This window comes from Rhodnius prolixus, unplaced genomic scaffold (assembly GCF_049639745.1).
Source record: "Rhodnius prolixus isolate KJV_2025 unplaced genomic scaffold, Rpr scaffold_8, whole genome shotgun sequence".
NCBI classification, from domain to species: domain Eukaryota; kingdom Metazoa; phylum Arthropoda; class Insecta; order Hemiptera; family Reduviidae; genus Rhodnius; species Rhodnius prolixus.
In genome coordinates this window covers 9,963,794-9,991,479 of record NW_027411593.1, presented here as the reverse complement: position 1 = coordinate 9,991,479, position 27,686 = coordinate 9,963,794, and the positions used below count along the sequence as shown (strand labels likewise).

The following is a 27,686-nucleotide window of genomic DNA, read 5'->3' as shown; positions in this document are numbered from 1 at the left end:
CAACACACGAAATTCTTTTTCGTCCATTTTTTGAAAATCACTCGACTTCCTCGATTTAAACGAATGCCAAACACAAAGAAATAGACCGATCTGGCTGAAACTTGGTGTGTGTTCTTCCAAGAGATGCTACTAACTAAACATAACCTCGATACGCGCCAGTGGTGCTGTCTCTCTGACTTTGCACGGACTTTTCAAACGACCCTCGTATTGAACTTACAGAATTTGAAAAGTGGTTTTTATAAAATTATCCTCTATTTTACGATCTACTACGATAAATGGTCTCGTAGTCCCTTTATTGGTTTTAAGTCCTAATTAAAAGGAAGTACTCCAATTCTAGTTGTATTTTTTTTTTTTTTTAAATTAAAAGCCAATTTCACAATATGCATCGTAATCTTTTATGTGAACTACTTCACTCAGAAAAATTTTTATTTGAAGAGATTCTCGAGGTGGATTAAATAATCTAGCCGTCCCAAAATCTATTTTCTAAAATATTTTATTTTTTTTGGTTCTCAAGCCGAAAAGCAAGTCCGGTTTTTTTAAAAAGTACTTTGGGAAGTGTTTCAGTAGTAAGCCAAGTTCTCTGTTCAGCAGAAATCACTGAAAATTCAGAAAAAGTTTAAAGATGTGGAGAACCCTTTTTTGTTTCAATGTAAGCAAAATGACTCCATTCCGTCGAAGTTGATGCTTCTTTAAAAAAAACCCATGTTTTACCATTGTTCGGCCAAAAATTCTACTGAAAGGAGGTCTTTATTTTGGCTTCCACGAGTGCATTATCAGCGCAAAAAGAAAAAGAAAGAAAAACTGCTCAATAGCGGAATAGCAATTGGCGTAAATATCTTCGAATTGTTAACCCCGAAACTTAACAACTTCGCCATAAGCATAAGTTTAGATGCTACTAGTGATTTGCTGCTCTTATTTACGCGGAACACGAAGTAACGGCTTAAAAACAAATAATTAAGTTTGGTATCAGCTAGTTTGAATTTCATTTCGCTCAATGAATAATTTTTGAACTACGTAATCAGGAAGGAGATTAGCTGATTGGTTAGCGAATACTGGATTCGATCCGGGGTTCGAATCCAGCTGCTGGCTCCTAAATTTCCTCTTCCGAGGAGCTTGCTTACAGCTCACTGTGCGGTGATGGTCACTAATAACCATAGATGTTTACGCGCCTTTTAATTTATAAAGTGTATGTATTTGAAAATTTGTCTTGAAACAAATTAAGTCTCCCTCTTTTAACTAGTTAGGCCGGAAAAAGGGTGTTTTTCGGGGGCGAGGTGACAACCACTAGTAAGATCGAGAATAGATGCTCCGATTGGTTGATCAGAATAGTGGGGTGTCTGTTTGCTTCATTACCCACAGATGCTGAAAAAAGGACCAACAAATTTTGTTGCAGATCTTTGCTGATTATAAGTAACGTATGAGTGAATGTTTGTTAATTTTACTACTTAGCTCTTGTAGCCAAGCACCTAACTAGCGACCTTTGCAAAATAGAAGGATATTCTAATCCACAGCTCTTGCTAGAGCGCCAAAAAATTACCATGTAAAGCGTGCCGAAAAGCAATCACCTTAGAGAGACGTGAGAGGGAAACCAAATGGCAAAAACATCTGCATTTTGGTCACATTTATCTTCAACAATTTCTGCTGTTGATTCTTTTTGTTATTTTATTTTCAATATTTTGCAAGATTGTACTTTTACTTTATATATTCTGCATTTTATAATATCTTCGTTAAAATTTGGTTATTTAAATTATCTTCATGCAGTTGTTTCGCTTTAAATAGATATAGTGTATAGAAAAATTTATACTGTACAATTACTCGAATTTTTGGGCGCCACAATAGTCGAACGGTTATAGGCTAGACCCGCAATGCTAAGATGTATTGTTGGTTTAGGGGGTTCGATTGCCGGTCTAGACCTTGGATTTTATTTAATGGTTAATATGAGAAATTTATATAAAGTATGTTAGGCGGTTATAGGCTAGACCCGCAATGCTAAGATGTATTGTTGGTTTAGTGGGTTCGATTGCCGGTCTAGACCTTGGATTTTATTTAATGGTTAATATGAGAAATTTATATAAAGTATGTTAGGCGGTTATAGGATAGACCCGCAATGCTAAGATGTATTGTTGGTTTAGTGGGTTCGATTCCCGGTCTTAGGCCTTGGATTTTATTTAATGGTTAATATGAGAAATTTATAGTAAATTATGTTAGGTGGTTATAGGCTAGACCCGCAATGCTAAGATGTATTGTTGGTTAGTGGATTCGATTCTCCCGGTCTAAATCTTGGATTTTATTTAATGTTTAATATGAAGAATTTATAGTAAATTATGTTAGGTGGTTATAGGCTAGACCCGCAAAGCTAAGATGTATTGCGGTACTAGTCTAGGCCTTGCATTTTATTTAATGGTTAATATGAGGAATTTATAGTAAAGTATGTTTTTGTTATTTGCCTCCGTCCACAACTACATCTAATCGGTAGTTGGACGTAAAGCCCCGCCTATAAAAATAGGCTTTACTTTACTTTTACTCCAAATTTTAGGGAGTCTTTTGATCCTGAAAAACTGAAATTGCTCTTTAGATGAAATCCTACGCATCCAAAACTGCCGATTAATAAAATTTTTCAGAATAGGAATTACCTTAGTTTTAGTCAGCGTAGTGCTGGAATCTTAACGCGCAGATTTCGGGTACGAATCCAGCATCTAGGCCCCCTTAGATTTTTCTCTTCCTAGCAGCTTCTTACAGCTCTCATGGCGGATGATGGACAGCTTTGTCTGTAACGAGAGAACACTGATAAAAACTTCCTTAGATATTTAAAAATAATAATAAAGTTTTTCTTATAGAAAAATGTTTTTTTTTTTTTTTTTAAATTAACATAGGCTAAGGAGAATAATCTGAGAGCCCCTGTTTTTGGGAAAATCGAGGAAAATATGATTTTATAACCCCCATGACATTGCGTCGAAGTTTACTTTTCCAAACTTATAATTTTAAAGGATTATTTAACATTCTTTTTTAATATTTGGCGTTTCATCAACCCTTATACTTATAACATTTTAAACTGTAAGGTTTTGTTAAGGAGTATTAAATAAGTAATAAGTCCTTTACTAAGAAAACACTTTAGAGCTTAGCGTTACTACCCTCCGCTAATTGTATCAGAATATGAGTTTCTCCGAGAAAATGTTTGCAAAAGCTCATAGAGCTACAAGTGTACTATCTTCGAGTTCGCAAGCGATTTCCGAGTAAAGCTTGGAATGTAATTCAGAAGTCTATTAAGTGAAGTGGAACAACCAGAAAAGAGATTTTGAAAGTAAACTTACAGTCAGAACCCTGGTACTTAGTTTTATGAAATCTTGAGCTCTCTATATTTCCCATCTTTGACATTATTGAGATATTTTCTCGACACACACACACACACACACACAGACATACCCACCTGTTGTTTTTTTTTAAATAACTTTTCTTTATTGCTTTTTTTTTGGAAAATTTGTCACAATCGCAAATATTTAGTCAGAATTTTCTCGAATGAATGGTTCTTATTCTCGAATACAACAACAAGATCATCACTAACTTGAATAGTTGCATACAAAGCTCAGATTTCAACAGGAAATGGATTCATTTAAAAGGATTTTGTTTTTCAATTTTCTCATAAAAATGTCGTAACAATTTTCGTTACAAATAACTCATTTTTTGGGTTTTTTATTTTTCTTTGATTAAGTTATTCTTAATTTCAGTTTGCACAACACCATCATATTTTGAGCATTCATTTTGTACGTAAGAATCTTTACGACTGGACTCATTATCACTGTGCAATATTATTAAATTTATACATTAAAACTGTCCCGGTAGGACAGTTGTACGTATAAGGGTTAATCGTCAAAAACCGCACGAAAAAGTGAAACGTTGAAAAACACCCAACTTTGATAATTTTTTTCTCTTTTTCTATAAAAGATAAAATTTCCAAATTTTCTTTAAAATAAAGGGCAAATCCTCCTTTATAACCGTAATTTTCTTTGTAACAACATAGTTTAAATAGATTTCGAGAAATACGTTGCCAAAAATGGGTAAAAACGGCATTTTAAAAAAATGTTCTTGTTCTTGTTACCCTTTTTGTAAACTGCGTAACGACTGAAAGCGCGCGAACCGATTTTAATGAATGAGGTGTCATTCGATTCGGAATTTTATGTAGATGTGACTTTTGGGGGGTCTCGACGCTGTACATTGAATGGGAGAGGAGTTAGCCCCATGTATGTGACGCTCCCTCCAAAATTATTATCACTAATAACTCAATCAAACTTTACCCAATTGTGATGAAATTTACAATATTCTATTCACTTTCTTACTAAAAGTGCCTATATAATTAAAAGTTACAATTTATCGTGTCAATGTATGATATTTGTATAAATTGTGTCGGTTCAAAACGTCCAGCAAAATGGTAGTTAACCTAAAAAGTTCTGTTTAATCGACTTTGTTAATCGTCGTAGGATAGATTTATGGTATTGAGGCTAATTTGTTAACTACGTTTCCCGGTGGAAGTTACATTCTTTTTATATTGTCCAGTCTTTCGTGAGTGAACGAAGTATAATTAACTTTTAATGAAAATTGGCATAATTAACTTTTCACGAATTCAATTTTTCCATAAATGATGTACGCTCAAATTACTTTCCAAATTGACTGAAATATTTCCCAATCTAATTGTTTTTCATGATATTTTAGTTAGTATTTTCCCCCCCGTAAATTAAAAACATTTTATTTATTGTCTTAAAAATGTTGTTCTTTTTTATTTCAGACGCAGACCGGTTATAATATGCTGTGTTTCTGTAGTCTTAAAAATGAAAAAAAAATGGATAGTGATCGACTAACATGAATGAAATGTTGTAAATTTTTGTTAGGAAGATAAAAATGAAAAGATTGGGTACTTTTCCGTTTGTAAGTTGAACGTTTTCGACTTTTTTCCGTTGACTTGGCTCGCGTTTGGTTCACAATTGGCGACATTTGCGCCCGGCTAACGGAAAAGTACCAAAGATTGTTACATCTACCAACTTAAAAGTTTGGTAGGACTTAAATAGAGCAAAACAGTTATATTTGGTGTACGCGAAGTCGAACGGATTATTCAAACAAAATAAAAAGCGACGGGCAGCTGACATGTTAAATAATGTTAAATAGGTTAAAGTAAAGTAAAGTAATCGCCTATTTTTTCAGGCGGGGCTTAACGTCGCAACTACCATTTACTAGGAGTCGTGGACGGAAGCGACTAGCAAACGTACTTTTACTATTTCTCATTTAACCATTAAATAGAAATCCAAGGTTTAAAGACCGGGGGAATCAAACCCAGTACCAACAATGCATATTAAGCTTTGCAGGTCTCGCCTCCTAACCGCTCGACTACCGTGGCGTCTAATAGGTTAAAGTCAGTACATATAATAGAAGTACTGCATTTGTTTTTGTTTTTTCTTTTTCCGAAAACATTAATGACTGGAAAATCAAATAACAAAAAGAAGAAGAAAATCTATGTCCGAAAATACAATGTGTCATGCGATCAGGTTAACGAGTGTGAATAGAAAAACAGCTAGCGATAGATATACGTACGATCCTATCGAATCGAATCATTCGATACATAGTAACGTTTCACTCTTAAGACGATCCATATTGAAGAATTGATGCCCATATCAATGTTTGCATAAAAATAATTGTGAAAGCATAAGAGTATTGTTTAAATATTTGATTGTCTGTAAACAGTCTTTATTATAAATAATACGGTCCAATAATTATCACCAGCCCAGCAGCCATTGGCTAGTACCCAATTAATGCTCTGTTTTCCATGACAGCCAGAAAAACACTACAACGCTTTGTAATTTCCCACCTACTTGTTTACATTTGAGATTTTCATTTACGTTTTGTTTACATTTCCTTTCTGGTTGGAGTGTATTGAACACAATTTTTTGCGCATATATTTTAGCGGGTATGTTTTTTTAATTGAAGAAAATAATTTTTTTTTTTTTAAGAATGGTTTTTCCATTTTAATTGAATCTTTACGATGAAAATTTAATAGCCAATTTTAAATAGGGAAATTAATTGATTGTTCTGTAAAATTATAAACAATAAAAAAAAGAGAAATTGCCATGGCAACAGTGTGGCTACAATGATTAGATGAATAACTTGTGGTTTCATTAACGGAAGTTGTCTTTTTTATTCTGTTTTTCGATCGAGTTCAATTTCCTGTCTAGATTGTTCGCCAAAAATAACGTTCTCAAGTCTTCTGCGCCCTGAAAAAGTGGCAAAAAATTTTATGTAAAATCTTAGGAAGCCGAATCATAATATTGCGAAATGGGCAAGTTCAGATGATCAACTGTATCTTAGCGAATGGAATTACTCAGACATGCATTACTGCAAGTGGGCGAGCTCTTTATCTCCGTATTACAACATTTTAACTAAGAGAAAAACTGTGCACAAATTGTATTGATTGGTTTACTGTTAGGAACTAATTTGGATGAAGTATGAGTAATAAAAGTGTGCAATTACAGATATTCTGGTCTCCATTTGTACCCGCTTTTTTTTCTTAAAATCCCACAGTGGGTCGCTGTTGCAAGCAGTTACCTGGATGTAGCAATCGCACGGGTTCCTAGCACAGTGTTCACTATACGTACACTACACTGCATTCAGGTAAACAAGCACACCAAGGTACGTACTCTGCACAACCAAGGGCTACCTTCCCTTGGAGATAGCTGGGTAAAACCCTTTAAATCCAAGGTCCGCCATTGTTTCGGGTGTTGAGCGTAGTGCCGGAAAACTCCTACCTTGCAAAACCTTAAAGGTCCTCTCCTCTTTGCGTAGATTGCAATGAGGTGGAGGATTTCAAACATATAATAATGATATGTCCACGTTATGTGGTAGAAAGGAAACGAATGTTTGACGACATATACAGGTATTTAGTTGCACCATTTCGCTACGAAGACTTAATATTCTCCACCAACATTTATGTGCTTAAAACTATAGCAGAGCTAGCAATGAAATATGAATGTATTTAAAAGTTATAGCCGATTAGAATGAATGCAAGAAAATGATTAGAGAAGGATTACGGTGATTTTAATTTCGGTTAAGCAATAAGGATGGCAGGAATATAGAATGCAGATCCATCCATTAGCTGTAGTTTATGTAAATAGTTGTATATAGTATAGGGATGAATGTACCTGTATTTATAAGTAAGAATGGAGAGTGAGTGATATTCTAGTGATAAGCACCTAGACGATGCTGGATGCTGTATGGCGGAAGCCAATGACAGGAAGAAGGCAAAAAAAAATCCTTAATACTTCTCGAAATGTTAATTGGAAAATTGAGGAGGCTGGAGCTTTTCATGGGCTGTAATGCCAAGAAAGAAGAAGAATTCTGTTTAAAATAGCAGCCATGCTGCAGCTGCGAACATAATTATTCATTATTCCTTAAATAATCACAACTCTCCTCGATGACAGAGCCTACATTTTATTGGTGCAGAATATACATAGTTCAATGATACAAGCTTATTGGCAGTCTTGAAAGTTGCATGCTGTCACAAGAATGCGTCTAATTAGATTTTGAATGCTTATTGATATCAAATTAGCAACTTTCTAGACGGGACGTACGAGGGGGTACCCAAAAATAACCGGAATTGCGTTGCCGCGCATGGAGCTTATGTAGTACGCATTTCTGCCGCTAGACGTGTATAGCGCAATTCCTTGCCAGTTCAGTCCTGCCTGTGTTGTCTGCCTGGCTTGTTCTGTTCATCTGCAGTGATTGTTTTTACCAGCGCTGTTTTGTTCTTTTTTCGTTTTTTATGATGGCAAGTTTAAGTGAACAACGTGCAGCTCTGAAATTTTGTTTTCTACTCGGCAAAAATGCTGCTGAAAGTGTTTTAATGTTGAAAACAGCTTACAAAGATGACGCTATGGGAAAAACTCAAGTATACGAGTGGTTTACTCGGTTTAAAAATGGCGACATGTCGATTGATGACAAACCTCGTTCTGGACGTCCATCAACTGCCCGAATCGACGAAAATGTTGAAAAAATTCGAGAGCTGGTGTTCACAGACCGTCGACAGACAATTGATCAACTGTCAGAGAGTAGTGGGTTATCTTGGAGCTCGGTTCAGCGAATTTTAACGGAAGATTTGGGGATGAAAAGGGTTGCTGCCAAGTTTGTTCCTCGAGTTCTGACTGACAATCAAAAAGAACATCGAGTTGAAACATGTCGTGCTTTGAAACAACAGCTTGAAACTGATCCAGACTTTCTGTCAAAGGTCATTACTGGTGATGAGTCATGGTGCTATGGTTATGACCCAGAAACAAAGCAACAGTCGAGCCAATGGAAGACGTCATCTTCACCCCGACCAAAAAAATGTCGTCAAGTCAAGTCAAACATCAAAACAATGCTGATTTGCTTTTTTGATGCCAAAGGCGTAGTCCATTCAGAGTTTGTCCCCCCAGGTCAGACCGTCAATCAAACCTTGTATTTGGAAGTTTTGAAAAGATTGCGCAATAGTGTTCGCCAAAAAAGACCCGATTTGTGGCAAACAGGAGACTGGTTCTTCCACCACGACAATGCACCTGCATACACAGCCATCTCTGTTACACAGTTTTTGGCTAAAAATGGCATGGTTCCGCTGCCCCACGCACCTTACTCGCCTGACCTGGCTCCGTGCGACTTTTTCTTATTTCCACGCATGAAAAAGGGCATGAAAGGTCACCGATTTGACAACATTGAAGAGGTCAAGAAAAAAACGAAGAAGGAGCTGTCAGCCATTTCTAAAGATGACTACAAAAAATGTTTCGAACAGTGGAAGCACCGGTGGGACAAATGTATTAGTTGTAATGGAGAGTATTTTGAAGGGGATAAGGTTGTTCTGTAAAAAATTTGTAAATAAATAGCTTTTAAAAAATAATTCCGGTTTTTTTTGGGTACCCCCTCGTATGTATCAAAAAGTTATTCTTTCTCAGGACAGGTTGACGCTAACCTTGCACTTTTTGGTCGTAATACAATAATATTTGTTATAATGAAAGAGTAGTCAATAAAAATAAGAATAACAGTAATCAATAAAATGATAATATAATAAAAATGATGATAAATAATGTAATAGTAGTTATTATCATAAAATAATTATATAACAGCTAATATGTATAATAAAACAAATGTAAGTTATATAAAATGTTAATAAAAGAAAATAATAAATAAAGCGTAGATTATGGAGGTTAAAACGTAATCTTTGGGGAAATGCCACAAAAAAATCCATTCTCACTATAAATCATTTGATTTGAATCATTTCTTTGATATTTCGACGAAAAACCGCCGAGTGGCAGATCGTCAAACTTGCGAAGCTTCATATCATGTTAGATAAAGAACGGAACTACGTGTACTACGTGTATCCCGTATTATCACTGTAATGTTACTATAGTGTGCTAACAAGACGCACTTATGTAATAACTGGATACACCCGGTGAGTGGCTCTTTAAAAAACTTTTATTGGGAAAATTCCCCAAAATTTATTTCAGGGCACCACGGGGGGAGCTCGTTGAATTCCCTGAACTTTTTGAATGAATGAATGAAGTCAGAACTTTGTCCTGTGAGGTAGCCCCCTGAAAATAATGTCAAGTATAAACATAATTTAAAAAAAAAAAATCTAGAATTAGAATCAAAATGAATGTAAGTCATACATTTTACGTAAATTGAGCTTATTACAAGGATACATAGTAACCATGTTTGTGGAAAATAGAAAACTCAAGACGAATTAGGCATGACAGTGTCGGTAGAAGTGATTGTAGAGAGAAGGGTTTTGAAAGCAGGGAGTGCACAGGCATGTCGAAGAATGGAGTTTCAATGGGATGTGGCACGCATACGTATAGGAAGGAACTGTCCAAGAGGGCAGGAAAATAAAGGACTAGAGCGAATGTGTCGTCGGGAACGTATGAGAATTCAAGGAAATGGAAGGATGTAGGAAGGCCATTAAGGATTTAATACAGTGAAATAGGAAGGCCTCCAAGAATGACGGGACTCAGGGTAGTGTCAACTTAAAGCCAAGTTGAATTAGGAGTATCTCAGAGTCTCCGAAAATATGTCTTAGAGAACAATTTATCTGACGCTTTATTTATAATACATATCCTAGTATCCCTTCCTCTTAAATAAAAATTGGGGAAAATGGGAAAAAAGACCGAGCAGTTACCGTTTTGTTTTGGGAGGTCCAAAGCAAGTACTGGAGATAGTTTAAAAACTTGTAAGTCTGCTAACCTTATTGCTTCTTTCAGTGCTTCCAAAAAAAAAAGTACTAAAATCGCTCGAAGTTCTCAAGACAGTCCTCGCTCAAATCTCTCCGCTTCATTACACGTTTTGCTACGTCGTGTGTACTGTTTCATGGCCGTATCAATACTAATATAAGCACTCTCAATGATAACAGATCTGAGTGATTGTTAATTTGATAAGAAATGTGATTAAAAAAAAAAAAAATATTGCGCTGCCAGTTAAAAATTAACAAAAGTAACAAGTGATTCAGCGTTTTTGGAATCAACTTTTTTTTTATTGGTAGAGAATCATAACGTCATCACTTTCAAACAGATCTTACTGCTATTTAGTTTACTGCTAAGTCACAAAGAATAAAAATAGTCATTAAATAAAAAATAAAGTTAACAGCTAACTTCAGATATCTGTTATTGTTAAACAAGTGCGTCTTTAAGCGAAATGTATTTAAAACAAGTGAAAGTATAATTTTGCTTATTTGGGATTTTTTAACTGACGAACGTCACTAAGATTGGATGAAAGAAAAAGTTACATTATTGCCTAAATTTATTTATTTTCCTAAATTATCCTGTACGGCCTAACCATACATGTACTTCAGCTTCATGAACTTTTTTTTTAATTTTCTCTACGAGTCGGGAAAATTAGCAAAAAGTTAAAGGGTGGTAAAAGGTTTAATTTAGAGGGACTATTTAATTTGGTGTGACCCTTACTAACTCCTGGCTGGGCTAGGAGAATTATGTGCTCCAGAGGAAGCTATTAAGGAGTGAGGGAGACAGAGAAAAATGTACTACTGGTCTCTACCCAGGGAAAATGTTATTACATTAATTTCATTATAAAAAGATGTTCACTATTTTGTACATTTTCTTAATCTTTTTGGGGGGAAAAAAACATTCGATTTTTTGACAGTGGGTTTCCCGCCGGACACGGACTCTGGTTTGTACGAAAAATACATATCAACAAAAATCCAGAAAGTTTAATTTAATAATTAAACGAGAGGAATTATTAGCCATAATTTCGTCCAACTACTATCAAATATACTTCACTACAAAGTTCTCATACTAAACATTAAATAAAATCCAAGACCGGGGACCAGGGGAATCGAACCCACTAACCCAACAATACATCTTAGCTTTGCGGGTCTAGCCCATAACCGCCTGACATACTTTACTATAAATATCTCATATTAACCATTAAATAACATCCAAAACCTAGAGCTGGGAATCGAACCCACTAACTCAACAATACATCTTAGCTTTGCGGGTCTAGCCTATAACCGCCTGACATACTTTACTATAAATATCTCATATTAACCATTAAATAACATCCAAAACCTAGAGCTGGGAATCGAACCACTAAACCAACAATACATCCTAGCTTTGCGGGTCTAGCATATAACCGCCTAACATACTTTACTATAAATATCTCATATTAACCTCAAATAAAATCCAAGACCTACACACTGGGAATCGAACCCACTAAACCAACAATACATCTTAGCTTTGCGGGTCTAGCCTATAACTGCTTCTTAACATACTTTACTTTAAATTTCTCATATTAACCATTAAATAAAATCCAAGACCTAGAGACCAGGGGAATCAAACCCACTAAACCAACAATACATCTTAGCTTTGCAGGTCTCGCCTTTAACCGCTTGGCTGCCAGTGGCGCTACAATTATTAATACATCCGGTTAAATAATAATTATAAGAATCAACGTGAGAAGAAACTAGAATCACGTAAGAATCGCGTAACTCTCATAGGATTCACTTGAGCAAATCAAGAGGCCATTGGCGTCTTAGAGAATCGTCAGATATTGTTCGGGGTAAGGATTATTATGTGCAGAGAGCACAATATGTAATCTTTTTTAGCGGATTGCAGCGGTTATAAGTCGGACAAGCAAGAAATTTTGCGATCATTTAGAAGAATGGTTTGGTTTTAAACGTGGTAGCGGGTATCGACGATTCTGCGAACGCTTTTTGTAAGGTTTGTATTTCTTAACGAAATTGGAACGCACCACATAGTTCAATACTCGTTAAATTAAACTGTTGTATAAGAGCGGTTATCCTCTAGTGATAGTCACAATTTGTTGTCTAATAGTCTAATAGTATCGTGCATTCATTTCTTGTTGAATACGAGGGTTCCGTGTTAAGTAATTTATCGATGAACAGCAGTGTAATCGATGTATGGCGAACATCAGACGTTAGGGCAGAAAAATTAGATTGTAATATTGATGATTTTTCGATTCGTGAAAATAACATGCTGAAACTTGCTACCATAAATAATATTTTTAATAAAAGTAAAGTAATCGCCAATTTTTTATTTTTCAGACAGGGCTTAACGTCCAACTAATTAAAGTGTTGTTGCCGGAAACGGAAGCTCATACTTTACTATTAATATTTTTTCTAACGAACTCGTTACACGCAGGATTCGAACTGGAGATATCCCACTTACAAATCAACGCTTCATAACCACTACGCCATAACACCTGCTGCACCGATTCTATTCGTAATCTACTAAACCATTTCTCTCATCACTTGAAACGCGAATCTGGTTCTTGCTGAGCTGATAGAATATTATTTAATTTATATTTTACTAAATTTTCTTTGAATTTCCATCAGAAGTATTAGTCCGTTTAAAGAAATATTTAAGGAAGTATTAATAGAAAAAAATGGAGGTGAGCTTTGGCATTTTAAGCAATTACTTTCTCTTTAGTGTTTTAAGATTTTTTTTTTTAATTATAAATTAATATTCTATTCTTCATAGACGTTTAAGAAATAAAAGAGGAGATCCTTAGGGACTTGAGGCTGGCAACAGGACCTCACTTCAACTTGACAACCTCCCCTCGTACAATACTCTAGAGGAACTCTGCCAGCCAGCTTCCTGTGGCATTTTTAGAAGAAAATTATTTCTCCCTTAAAAAAAGAAAAATCCCTAACATTCCTAACCAACACTTCCGCTCATGGACGATTAGTTTCTAAAGAGGGTGAAGAATCACCGTCAGGTCAACAGCTTCTCGCAGTCGCTCTTTTAATGATTTTTTTTTTTGTGTGGAAAACCTAAAGGAGTAAAGAAAATTCTCTAGAGACCATCCAGTTAATGAGTTTGGGAATATTAATAATAAAAAAGAAAAAGAAAAAAATTGAAGTATTTCCTTTTCTCTTGTTAAAGGTTTTCCATAGATTTCACTTCCTGTTTTAAGGGGCAAATATTACGCCAGTGAAAATTTCCTTAATTGGGTTTTGCTACGGAAGTACATAGCTCTTAAGGGAGGAGGTCCTTTAATGAGTGCAAGTAAATGGGCAGCTTTGGATTGAAGCCTAACTTTACCTTTCCCGCCAGTATCCTTAAATATTTTTAAATAAACTGATAGGCCTACACGTGTATACTGTGAGTGCTAAGTTAAAAGAAAACTATGTTATCATTTTCCGGAAAATTCCTCCTTCCCCACGATAAATGCAATTTTTTTATCGGGTCTTTGTGATAACGCTTAAATAAAATATGAAGATTAAACTTTCTGGTCCGTGTGAAATGACATTCTGAACTGTTGTAGGAGTTAAAAACGGTTTTCATCCCTTTAACAAATTATCTCAAACCTAAATCTCTGATCAGACTGTAATGATCGGAGCTTTTTTTTTTTAACACCAGCGTGTGCAGATTGCCAGGGAGCATTCTAGGTCTTCTGCAGAATATATGTTAGATATCCCTATCGATTCTAAGACGACTTACGCTGATAACACCGCTAATCTTCTCCCCCTATACTGATCCTGACCCAGTAATTTGCCACAGTAATATTTAGAATCACCTCACAAATTAAGAGAAATTGTTTTGTCTGTAAAGATAAAAAAAAAAGGCAAACAAGTGTAAGCACGTTTTTCCAGACTTTGAAAAAGTACACTACTCTATATAAATTAATTGCCAGATTGTTGAATCGATCGAAAGATAGAAGAAAATAACGTCCACGACATTTAAAAAAAAAAAAAAAACTTTATAAGCATACGAGGTGTGTTCAAAAAGTAACGGGAATTTTTAAATTTCGCGGGTTTGGAGAGTCTGATTGTAAAATTTTTTTTTTTATTATGTTGGTACACATGCCCCTTAAGTACGATAAAATTTTCAGTAATATTCATTGTTTACTTCTTAAGTGGCAGCCGTTAAGGTTGGACGTGTTTTTCGAGCTTGGCGATTTTTGTTTGTTAAAAAAAATGGATCAAAGAATTTGTATTAAATTTTGCGTAAAAGTGTGTGAAATGTTAATAAAGGCATATGGTGAGTCTGCTATGAGTAAAACAAGGATTTACGAGTGGTATAAGCGTTTCCAAGATGGCCGCGAAAACGTTGAAGATGACGAACGACCTGGACGTCCAAGCACATCAACAACCGATGAAAACGTGAAAAAAGTGAAAGAAATGGTTATGAACGATCGCCGAATCACAATCAGAGAAGTCGCTGATGATGTTGCCATATCAATTGGCTCATGCCATGAAATTTTTTCGGATGTTTTGGGTATGAAACGTGTGGCAGCAAAATTTGTTCCAAAATTGTTGAATTTCGAACAAAAACAGCGGAGAATGGAAGTTGCTCAAGAGTCACTCAATGAAGTCGACAACGATGCGGATCTACTGATACGTGTTATAACAGGTGACGAAACATGGGTTTACGGATATGATGTCGAAACTAAGGCTCAATCGTCCCAGTGGAGGCATTCTGGATCGCCAAGACCGAAAAAGGCTCGACAAGTGCGGTCGAATGTGAAGGTTATGCTCACTGTGTTCTTCGATTTTAATGGCATAGTGCATCATGAATTCTTGCCACAAGGTCAAACAATCAATAAGGAGTACTACCTACAAGTTCAACGCCGTTTGCGTGAAGAAAATCCGAAAAAAACGCCCGGATTTGTGGCAAAACAATTCATGGATTTTGCACCACGATAATGCACCTGCTCACACTTCATTGCTTGTTCGTGAATTTTTGGCCAAAAACAAAACTTTAACGATGCCCCAGCCTCCATATTCGCCAGACATGGCTCCATGAGACTTATTTCTATTTCCAAACATAAAGAGAACATTAAAAGGCCGTCGTTTTACAAGCATAGATGACATTAAAAGCGAATCGCTGAAAGAGCTGAAAGCTATCACAAAGATCGAGTTTCAGAAGTGTTTCGAGGATTGGAAAAAGCGCTGGCACAAGTGTATTGTATGCGAAGGGGACTACTTTGAAGGCGACAATATTAATGTAGATGAATAAATAAATATTTTTTTCAAAAAACGAAAATTCCCGTTACTTTTTGAACACACCTCGTACATGTTGACCTAGAACCTTTATTTTACATAAAAAATGCTTCTTAAAGCAGATGTTGGTAAAAAGTTTTGGGCAAAGTTTTGCCATTAAAACTGTCACTTAAGTATAATGTACGATCTCATTAGTTTTACGATAAATTCAATTTGTAAGTAAAATTTCAAATTTTAAAGAAAATCGGTTGAACGAAAGTTTCATTTTACTGAAAATTTTTAACTTTCTTTTTCGCGTTAAATTTTAAAAGTATTTCAATACCAAAATTATTATTATTTAGGTGGGTATTTCCACCAGATTTTTTAAAAATTATAGCTATTATTGTTATTATTATTTTTAATGATTTAAGGCGCGTTATCTGAGGTTATTGGCGCCCGGAGCTTTCTTCAGTGCACTGCCGACCTCCGGACAGTTTTCCTATCTAATCCGTTCCTCTCCTAGGGGTTCTTTAAGTCCGTTCCTATACTTTCGGATATACCAGACCCCCCTGAGCCAGCACAGGGTCGTTTTACAAGAGAAGTATGTCACCACCATGGGGAGGCTGAAGTGCTAGGCCTCACCATGGCAGAAGTGCCACCCAGGCACTCCCCCGCTTGGCCTCCAAAGAGGCGGGTTGAGATCACGCTCAACCAGCGCGTGGGTGGGCTTCACTACCAGATCGTAGAGAAGGCAGACTCTTCTTTAGCTCTGGTCCAGCCGCGCCCTCAAGCGAAAGGCACTTACATCCAACGATGGCAATGTGTACCCTGTTTTCTATAGCGGTGTAAGGCGCCACGGTAGCCGAGCGGTTAGAGGCGAGACCTGCGAAGCTAATATGTATTGTGGTACTGGGTTTGATTCCCGGTCTTTAGGCCTTGGATTTTATTTAATGGTTAATAAAAGAAATTTACAGTAAAGTATGTTTGCTAGTCGCCTCCGTCCACGACACCTAATTGGTAGTTGGACGTTAAGCCCCGCCTGAAAAATATAGCGGTGTACCTCCGCTCAGCTCATGTCCTAGGACAGCGGAGCTAATGGTTAACCAACGGCCACTACGAATCCTACCTCAATTGCAGCAATTGGGCTTGGTAGTCTGGTACAGCTTGCACCCGTAGTTCAGTACTTCGCTATTTGAACTATAGCAGCATACTCGATAATCTTATTCACTCGCCATCTCCTGATTTCGATCCGTTGCCTGAGAGGGTCGGGGAACAGTCGCCCAGGGACCAAGTCCATGCCGCAGGCACCTTGGGGGACAGGGAAAAGGAATGGAACAGGAAGGAATAGGAAAGACTCCACTGCCTCCCACTAAATACTACCCTAATCTAATCAACTATCTACAACGACTAATCCTACAAACTTATAATAAATGAACACACCTACTACCATATACACTAACCATCTTTACCTATCTATTTACACATCAACCTATTAACCTAAACTAACTATTTACACTAATCCCATAACCAACCCTACATCCATGAAACCCCTAATAAACCCCGTACAGTGGCCTCCGGACAGTGTTCTCTCGTTACAGACAACACTGTCCATCACCGGACAGTGAGCTGTAAGAAGCTCCTAGAAAGAGAAAAAAATCTAAAAGCCGCCAACTGGATTCGAACCCATGATCTCCGCATTGAAATCCAGTATTCGCTAACCACTCGGCTAAAACCTCTTACCTTGCACTGTGTTGTAGTTTTGAAGTTATAACGAAACTGTTTGCCGCAGTTTTTTTTTAGTGACAAAATAACACTATTATTTTATATTTAATATATGAATAATACAAAATTATGATTAATATTAATTCAATATTTATAAATTCATGAATATATATTGCTTATTGAATTGCCAGTGGCAATCTATACGGGAAGTTAAAATATATATATATATATAATAAAAACTGAATCAACCGCAAATTTGTTGTGAGCGATAAGATAAGCTATATCAACCAAGAAACTGCACTGTAGTTGGAAATTCATTTACTGCAGTTGTTTTTCTTTGGCAGTTTTCAGTTTTATGTAGTTTTTAATCATAAATTTTATTGTTAAACTGTTTTTCTAATCTTATACGGCTGGCAGTTAGGCAATAGTGTTAACTGTTTTTTGTTTGCTTTTTTAGAAATAGTGCTTTTCTGTGAGCTCGGTTTAATTTAAGTTTGCAGTCAGTTTACCAGTGTGAAGCTTTATAAAGGATATTAAGGTATGGATTTTATAACTTATTCGGAAAATAGGTTTTTTTATTTGACGTCATCAAGTGTTTGAATTAAATTTCCTGTGATAATCTAGTCTTGTTTTTGTCTTAAATTATAGTTTGTATGTGTATATAACGAAATGGAGAAAATTTGTAAATGCAGGGGCTTCAAAGTTGATTGCTTAAGGGCGTTAAGTATTACAGATTTTACCCGTACGGAAAGTAAAAAATAAAAATAAATAAAATAGTGGAATCTAACTTGATGTTAAGTCGATAGACCACTTTTTGAAATTCTCTTATTTTAGGGATTTTTTCTTAAGTAATTTTCTATAAAATCTGGTTGGTTCCACAGTATTGGGTAGTAGTATTGATTTTATCTGTTAACACGTATGGTTATGATTTTAATTCATCATCAGAAATTGATTTTGTCAGGTGTGGAGTATTTGATTTCCACTTATAATACTTCTATCATACATACTGCTTACTTGCTGACTTGGATTTCGGCCCCCCTTTCCGGAAGAGTGAGTGAGTAAGAGGTAAACTAGCTTGGCATTCCCTTTTTCTTATGTTGTACCCTCTTACGAGGGTCGTTTGAAAAGTCCGTGCAAAAAAAAAAACTACTTAATTTTTTGGGGTATACCTTTTTTATTTTAGTCTCCTATTAGGCTTATACACTTTGTCCAAAGCTGCTCTAGTTTGTTGATCCCTTCCGAATAATAGGATTTGTCCAAGTCTGAAAAATAGCCATTCGTTTCTGCAATCACCTCCTCGTTTGAATAAAATCTTTTTCCCGCCAGCCATTTCTTCATATTGGGGAATAAATAGTAGTCCGAGGGAGCCAAGTGTGGAGAATAGGGGGGATGTGAAACGAGTAATTTTGCGACCACAACTGCTGAGGTGTGAGCTGGTACGTTGTCGTGATGGAAAAGGATTTTTTTGTGGGCCAATCGTGGGCGTTTTTCTTGCAGCTCGGTTTTCAAACAGTCCAATAACGATGAATAATATGCACCTGTAATAGTTTTACCTTTTTCCAGATAGTCGATGAGGATTATTCCTTGCGAATACCAAAAGACAGTCGCCATAATCTTTCCGGCCAAAAGGAACGGTCTTCGCCTTTTTTTGGCGCAGATTCCCCCTTGGTAACCCATTGTTTAGATTGTTCTTTGGTCTCAGGAGTGTAGTGATGTATCCATGTTTCATCCACAGTGACGAAACGACGCTAAAAGTACTGCGGATTCTTCTGGAACAGCTGCAAACCGTCCTTGCAACACTTCACACGATTTCGTTTTTGGTCAAGCGTGAGCAATCGCGGCACACCCATCTTGCGGATAGCTTTGTCATGTCCAAATGTTGATGCAAAATATTATGTACCCGTTCATTCGAGATGCCCACAGCACTAGCAATCTCACGCACCTTGACTCTTCTGTCATCCATCACCATATCATGGATTTTATCAATGATTTCTGGAGTAGTAACCTCAACAGGGCGTCCAGAACGTTCAGCGTCACTTGTGCCGATATGGCCACTCCGAAAATTTTGAAACCACTTATAAACTGTTCTAATCGAAGGTGCAGAGTCACCATAATGTTTATCAAGCTTCTCTTTAGTCTCCTCAGGCGTTTTGCCTTTCATAAAGTAGTGTTTAATCAACACACGAAATTCTTTTTCGTCCATTTTTTGAAAATCACTCGACTTCCTCGATTCAAACGAATGCCAAACACAAAGAAATAGACCGATCTGGCTGAAACTTGGTGTGTGTTCTTCCAAGAGATGCTGCTAACTAAACATAACCTCGATACGCGCCAGTGGTGCTATCTCTCTGACTTTGCACGGACTTTTCAAACGACCCTCGTATCTGTGTCTTACTTCCGCTAGAATGGATTTGATTCGTTTTTCCAAGGTGCGGGAATTTTTCGGCTTTAGGCCTTTTTATTTTATTGTATTTTTTGACTCATTAATTCATGGTACGATCAGAGCGTTGACGCTGTCAAGTAACTTGCTATAAGTAACAAGAACAGTGAACCAATATACAGGGTGACCAAAGTTATATGCTCCACCCACTTTTTTTTTTTAAACGGCGGGAAATTTCGAAAAAATAAAAAACACGTATTTAATCATTTTTAGTCTAGTTTATTTTCAGTGATTGACCCATTTTTTTAAACCCTTGTATCTCGAGATACAGCATCCAACTTTTGTTTTTCAAATGAAACGTTATATTTTTTGTTGCATATTTTTGTAGTATTTGAGCTCCTAAAAACAACAAAAAATTTTTTTTGAAATCGGTTAGGTTTTTCAAAAGTTATGGTAATTTAAAATATGAAAAACAAATTTCAGTTTACTGTCAAAATTACGTTATTTTGTTTAAAGAATCTATTCAAACTGGGCACCATCAACGGATAGTCAAGCCAAAACTCTGGACTCCCACGCTTTGCTTGTAGCAGCACTTATAGTGGCAGTCAAGATCTAGGCAGGCTAGAGTAATTCGACGTTTCAGATCATCGACTGAAGCCACGGGATTAAGGATACTGTACACATCATTTTTTTAGGTATCCCCACAAAATATAGTCCATTTGGGTTAAGTCCGGAGATCGAGGTGGCCATTGGGTGGGACAGTGAGTCCTTAAGCACTTTTAATGGAAATTTCTGTCCAGGTAACCTCGAACCACTCTCGCCGGGCAACCATCTTGTTGAAAATACATATCTAGCCGACGTTGTAGATGAACATCTTCAAGCGAAACTGGCAAAATGTCTCTGAAAAAAAAGTTGGATACCTTTCACCAGTTAAGTTCTCTCTGTAGAAGTATGGGCCGATTAGTTGATTTCCTATAACTCCAACCAAACGTTTGTAGAAAAAACAACCTGAACGTCGAATACTTCTAGCCTGCCTAGTTCTTGACTTCGCCACCATAACTGCTGCTACAAGCAAAACGTGGGAGTCCAGAGTTTTGGCTTGCCTATCCGTTGGTTGTGCCCAGTTTGAATAGATTCTTTAAAAAAAATAACGTAATTTTGACAGTAAACTGAAATTTGTTTTTCATATTTTAAATTACCATAACTTTTGTAAAACCTAACCGATTTCAAAAAATTTTTTTTTGTCGTTTTTAGGAGCTCAAATACTACAAAAAATATAACGTTCCATTTGAAAAACATAAGTTGGATGCTGTATCTCGAGACACAAGGGTTTAAAAAAATGGGTCAATCACTGAAAATAAACTAGACTAAAAATGATTAAATACGTGCTTTTTATTTTTTCGAAATTTCCCGCCGTTAAAAAAAAAAGTGGGTGGAGCATATAACTTTGGTCACCCTGTATAAGAACGAGTGAGAAATTATCCAGTTGTGACACTCCAGTATACTGAACTTATTACAACACGAGAGGAGATCATGAGGCTATCGTCTTGTTGGATTCTAGAAGGATTTTGAGCTAGAGGATTTTGACTAATTGAAGTGAATAATCGAAAAGTTGGACTTTGCAGACTAAAATTTTGTGTTCTTATACTGACTTACTAGGGAAAGAAAACTAGATTTATTCATGCCAAATATTCGAGTTTTGAGTTTTCATTCGAAGGACCAATTTTAAAGTACCAGGAGTTCAAAAATTGTGGTAAAACAGAGTATCTCAAAACCAGAAACATTGCTGGAAGCTGGAAAGTTCATAATTGGATTGGATCCCACCCAGGTGACTTTGCCCTATAAAAGTAAAGTAATCGCCTATTTTTTCCAGGCGGGGCTTAACGTCTAACTACCCAAATTAGGTGTCGTGGACGAAGGCGACTAGCAAACATACTTTACTGTAAATTCCTTTTTATTAACCATTAAATAAAATCCAAGGCCTAAGACCCCGGGAATGGAACCCAGTTCCACAATACATACATATTATCTTCGTAGGTCTCGCCTCTAACCGCTCGGCTACCTTGGCGCCAGACTTTGCCCTATAACTAAGCGATTAAACTCTGTAAACTGGAAATACAACTACATTGGATGGTTTAAAATTTTTCCATTGTTTTCATTGTACCGCATTACATTTTTTGTTGATCATCAACTATCAATTTTGGGAATTTTCCCGAGGGCAATACGATTAAAGACACTTTACAAGGAAAAGGGATTGAATAATGCTTCTCTTTACCAAACCGATCAGGGATACAATAAGCTTGCATGCTGCGACAGATAGAATTAAAGATATTATCTAGCTCTGGAGACTTTACAATATTTTCATCAGTTCAGCTGGTCCGAGCTTAAAATTTATTGCTAAAATTTATTTAGAATTCCACAAGATCCACTTTGGATGGATTTTGGATTGGTCCAATGGTTTTATCACTTTACTACAGATTTTTTTTAAAGGGTCACAGGTGTCCATTTGTTTTATTCCGTGAACATTGTTATTGAGAATTGAAATATTCAAGAAAAAAAAGCCTTTTAGAAAGATAAACCTCTAAGTTTATCTAAAGAGATAGTCACAATGAGATTTGTCACCAGATTTAATTAACTTATTATTTATTCTATGACCCAGATTATGTTTAAATAATAATTAATTATATTTTCATGAATAAAACTGCATTACGTAATCTCAAAATATGATGATGTGCGATAGTGTAACAAATTTAGTTGATTCCATCCAACAAGTAGCCTGTTCACTAAATGTTCTAGCATCATTATTACCATAATCGGCATCACCATCAAAGGCAAGTAATTGTACTTGTTGCCAGAGTATTGGTGGTGTTGGTTAGTTATGAGCAGGTGTTGGAGGCGAGGTATTGTAGTTATTATTTAGTTGCACACATTTAGTGTCTGTGTGAATAGTTATGCTATAACAACCTTATGTGACCTTGGAATAGTTTTGGTAATGCGAATATAATCCACTTTATACACTGCATCATACAGAGAGAATGAATTTAGAGAGGTGGATCGAATAGTATGATTTTAAAGTGTTGCAGCAAACTATCATTAGTAGTTTGAGCATCATTATGCTCTATGGGTATCCCCATGAAATGGTTCCCATTTATTTAGTCTAATTCTTTGTCTTGGGTTTAGTTTTGAAACAATGATGGTTCTTACATTCTTTTTATATCAGTTTTTGAGACTAAACTTTTACTTCTTCAAACTCAGTCTAACCTCTCTCTCCTGTCGAATGGTTATATTATTCCCTCCAACGATTATTTGAGTTTCATGTGTGCAGAAAGGTCGTGAGGTTGTATTCTGATTTCAAAATGTCCTAGTGGCAGAAGTAGTTTACTAATTTCTTTATAGAGTACCTAGACGACGCTCCATATTGCCACAAATAAACTCAAACTATGATGTACTCCACCAACACTATCCTAAAAATTTGTGTGGACTAACGGACTAGAGCTGTGGGGTTCAGCCAAATCCTACAAACATATGGACAGTACGGTCCAGTCGAAACTACTCCGACAGATAGTTGTCGCTCATTTCTTACTCTTCACAACGACCTCAACATCCCCATTCGTACAGCAACTCGCCAAAAGTTCCCCATACTGCTCTCTCTACTTGCTCTGAACCTCTCGTAGTGTCTCCTGCCTCCTCTGACATTCCTAACAATCTTTTTCGCCAACTGAATCGCCAATGGTCCCACGACTTCCTAGAGATCTGAAGATCATCACTAACATCCCAGATATCTTTTAGAGTAGGCTACCACTGAGCAGTTTCTCTCATTTATCTCGATAAACACCCTATACCGCTTCATCATATTTACTTATTATATTCAGATTGTACAATGCTAAATAATTACGTAACTGCGGTAAGGGAAACGGAAGTTAGTGTCACACATAATTTTTTTAAATTTTTCTTCTTTCTTCACCGTAATTTTTGAGAATTTTCTTTTATAATTCATTAAAAATTCAAATATGTGGAAAAGTTTTTCGATTGCATTAAAGATACGAGGGTCGTTTGAAAAGTCCGTGCAAAAATAAAAACTAATTAATTTTTTGGGGTAAACCTTTTTTATTTTTCAACATAGTCTCCTTTTAGGCTTATACACTTCGTCCAACGCTGCTCTAGTTTGTTGATCCCTTCCGAATAATAGAATTTGTCCAAGTCTGAAAAATAGCCATTCGTTTCTGCAATCACCTCCTCGTTTGAATAAAATCTTTTTCCCGCCAGCCATTTCTTCATATTGGGGAACAAATAGTAGTCCGAGGGAGCCAAGTCTGGAGAATAGGGGGGATGTGAAACGAGTTGGAACCCTATTTCCATTAATTTTGCGACCACAACTGCTGAGGTGTGAGCTGGTGCGTTGTTGTGATGGAAAAGGACTTTTTTGTGGGCCAATCATGGGCGTTTTTCTTGCAGCTCGGTTTTCAAACGGTCCAATAACGATGAATAATATGCACCTGTAATAGTTTTACCCTTTTCCAGATAGTCGATGAGGATTATTCCTTGCGAATCCCAAAAGACAGTCGCCATAATCTTTCCGGCCGAAGGAACGGTCTTCGCCTTTTTTGGCGCAGATTCCCCCTTGGTAACCCATTGTTTAGATTGTTCTTTGGTCTCAAGAGTGTAGTGATGTATCCATGTTTCATCCACAGTGACGGAAACGACGCTTAAAGTCCTGCGGATTCTTCTGGAACAGCTGTAAACCGTCCTTGCAACACTTCACACGATTTCGTTTTTGGTCAAGCGTGAGCAATCGCGGCACCCATCTTGCGGATAGCTTTGTCATGTCCAAATGTTGATGCAAAATATTATGTACCCGTTCATTCGAGATGCCCACAGCACTAGCAATCTCACGCACCTTGACTCTTCTGTCATCCATCACCATATTATGGATTTTATCAATGATTTCTGGAGTAGTAACCTCAACAGGGCGTCCAGAACGTTCAGCGTCACTTGTGCCGATATGGCCACTCCGAAAATTTTGAAACCACTTATAAACTGTTCTAATCGAAGGTGCAGAGTCACCATAATGTTTATCAAGCTTCTCTTTAGTCTCCTCAGGCGTTTTGCCTTTCATAAAGTAGTGTTTAATCAACACACGAAATTCTTTTTCGTCCATTTTTGAAAATCACTCGACTTCCTCGATTTAAACGAATGCCAAATACAAAGAAATAGACCGATCTGGCTGAAACTTGGTGTGTGTTCTTCCAAGAGATGCTACTAACTAAACATAACCTCGATACGCGCCAGTGGTGCTATCTCTCTCACTTTGCACGGACTTTTCAAACGACCCTCGTAGTTTCCTAACAACGAATCCCTCATAATTTTAAAATGACATTTTAAAAGGACCTTCTGCAGAATCTAATCTGCGTAAATCTAATCTGCGCTTAAAAAAAACCCAGCTGATTGTGTCATCTTACAATCATTATTATTCGTTCAGGGTGTCTCAGACAGGAATTCGCTGAAGTAAGAGAGTTGTCACAACGTTCTAAATAGTTTTTGGCATTGCCTTCTTCATCTAATTTCTTATATAACGTTATTCAAAATTTCTCTAGAATATTTTGTTTTTTTTAACAGTTTTTAGACGTGCGTGTCAAATGTTGTAAAGTGAGTTTACTCAATGAATTGATGGCTAGAAGGATCTTTGAATTTACAAAAAGTAGTCGGGTGTGAAATTTACATACCAGACTTCTGGACCCGCAACAGTTATTTATATGAAACAGAATTCTGTAGGTTTTTGTTCACTCATCTATCAAAACTTATTATTCGAAATTTAGGTATTTATTTTCTAAATTATCATTTCCTTTTTCTAAATTTGTTTTTATTCTACTTATATAAATAAAATCCCTTCCAAAATTAGGCGCTATCTGTGAAAATGCTTAAAAAAATCCCATTTTAATATTTCCGCAGTTTCCGTTTTCTTAAAAGTAAGTGCGTGCGTACTTTTCACCCTTTTTTATAAATCATCAAAGGTAAAAAATAACCAATAGGAACATTATATCAAGAAGTGACACAGTACTACACGATTTCCTGCTAATGACGGACCAAGTAAGGTCGAACAACACAAAGAAATATGTATACACATCTGTCTGTTTACATAAAAGAATTTGCAAAAACGTTCAAAAAATCGTTTCGAGCCTGTAACAGATTTATAGTATTTACACTCCTACCTCCCATCATCTTAAACCAAATTCCTATACCAACTGTGGACAAAGTACGCTACCTTGGACTGTACCTAGACAAACGGTTGACATGGAATCCCCCATACTAGACTCGAAAAGACAAGAAACTAACCAACGCTACAACACTTCTCGGCAGACTACTTGACAAACGTTCGAAACTTAACCTACATAACAAAAGACCCTTATATCTACTGTTACTGCGGACCTATTTGGTCATACGGCATCGAAGTATGAGGGGATCGACTAAGTGTTCCAACTCTTCTACGCCTCCAGACATTACAGTCCAAAAAATACTTCGAAAACTTCTTAACGCTCCGTTCTATTGTATCTTACCTCACTATCCATAATGACTTCAAAATCCCTTTCATTACAGGATCTTGCTAACACTCGTTTTCTCAAATTTCATTCCTCTCTACAGCAGCTCATCCTAACCCTCTCATAGAACACCAATCTTCCTCCACTTTACCAGGTAATCCACCAAGGAGATTGAAGAGAAGATGGCCTCGTGATCTTCTCTTATCGTGAGAGCAAAGCACGTTACTGGAGTGGCACCACTGGGTGCCTTCTCCACTCATGATTTCCTTTTATTTACCATATTTGCTTGTTGCAACAACTGTTGCAGTGGTAAATTACAATAAAAGATTTTTTTTTAAAAAAACCTGCAACAGAAGATTCACACCTTTAAACAACTCCCACCCTCCAAAAAAACGATCATATTCTCGAAACTTAATGGCAGAACAAACAGAATAACATAGAAGATTAACTTCAAACTAAGAGATAAGTACACATTCTTTTGGGTACAGGACAAAGAAAAGAGAGAGAAAAAAATGCTAGGGTTAGGAATGTGCCAAGGAAAAATATATAGCCCCAGAAATGAGGATGCTGATTGGAGGTTCCTTGCAATCTTGAACTGAGGCGATTGTTTGGTAAAGAAGCCCTCGAAATATACTAACAAGTATTTAACCATTTGGTAAAGAACTAAAAATAACTCAGCTTTTAGAAAAAATAGTTTTACAAGACTTGCGAAGAAGAGATAGTACAACTTCTGTGACATTAGTTGACGTCGAATGTTTTGGAATTTTACGAGAAATATGTCTTCCGAAGTCGGCTGGAGGCGGATCAAGGTGTTGTTGCTAGGATCTCCACTTCTTGTACATATTTTTTCCGCATTTAGCGGACCACAAAGTATTTTTCTTCGACGCAAAATTAGTAAAACTTGTAAGTAAAAGCGCCATAATTTCTGGGAATAAATGAAAGTAAAGTAGTTAACTATATATATTACAACCTGTTCTTTGTGTAAAGTTATTTTAGTAAAACCCGACTATCCTGTACAATCCCTAACCGGCTATTGTTTATTATTATTTTTTTCTTTAGATACTTGATCTCGCGTTTAATATGTAAATAATATGTTTTGGGAAACCCTAATTATTACCAGCTATTAAAATGCGAAGGTTAGTTATGTAACCGTATTTGTAGATTGTGAAAATGCTTTAGCATTAATGCAATGAAAACTCGTTTAGTTTAAACTTCCATGTCATTAAATGGTTTTTTAAATCTTTATTTTCTATAATTGCGGGTGTGCATTTTTCCCTTCACATTTTTGCGGTTTTCCATTATTGACGGTGTAAATAATAAGGACATTTTTTACTGAAATTGGCAAATAATCATTCTTCCCTATAAAATATTAATGCTAGGTGAGTTACAAGGCGGTGTGCCCCCGAGGCCTATTCTTTCTTCCAGGCTCATTCCTTCGATGGACCCGCATATTTCGCTGGCCGGAAGGGAGGTTCTTTATTGAATTCCCCAGCTACTTGGAAACAAACAACCTTTTGCCAATATTAAGAGAATCCGTTCAAAAATTCCATCCCAATTCCTTGGCTATGGTTTGTAGGTGTCCTTTAATCTT

The 27,686-nt window shown here is 36.5% G+C and overlaps 1 protein-coding gene across 8 annotated transcripts in view; it reads left to right on the top strand.

The window, feature by feature from the left end:
- The window catches only part of Reph (Regulator of eph expression), a 206,271-nt gene that overhangs the window by 12,198 nt on the left and 166,387 nt on the right, over positions 1–27,686 (top strand). For 2 of the 8 annotated variants that reach the window (XR_012456343.1, XR_012456342.1), the window contains exon 1: positions 95–17,717. The exons of 4 other annotated variants lie outside the window; for them this stretch is intronic. The gene's annotated coding sequence lies outside the window, so the exon portion shown is untranslated. Of the gene's footprint in view, positions 1–94; positions 17,718–27,686 lie in introns of those variants that run through there. 2 more of the 8 variants (XM_074121661.1, XM_074121658.1) reach the window with 2 other exon arrangements.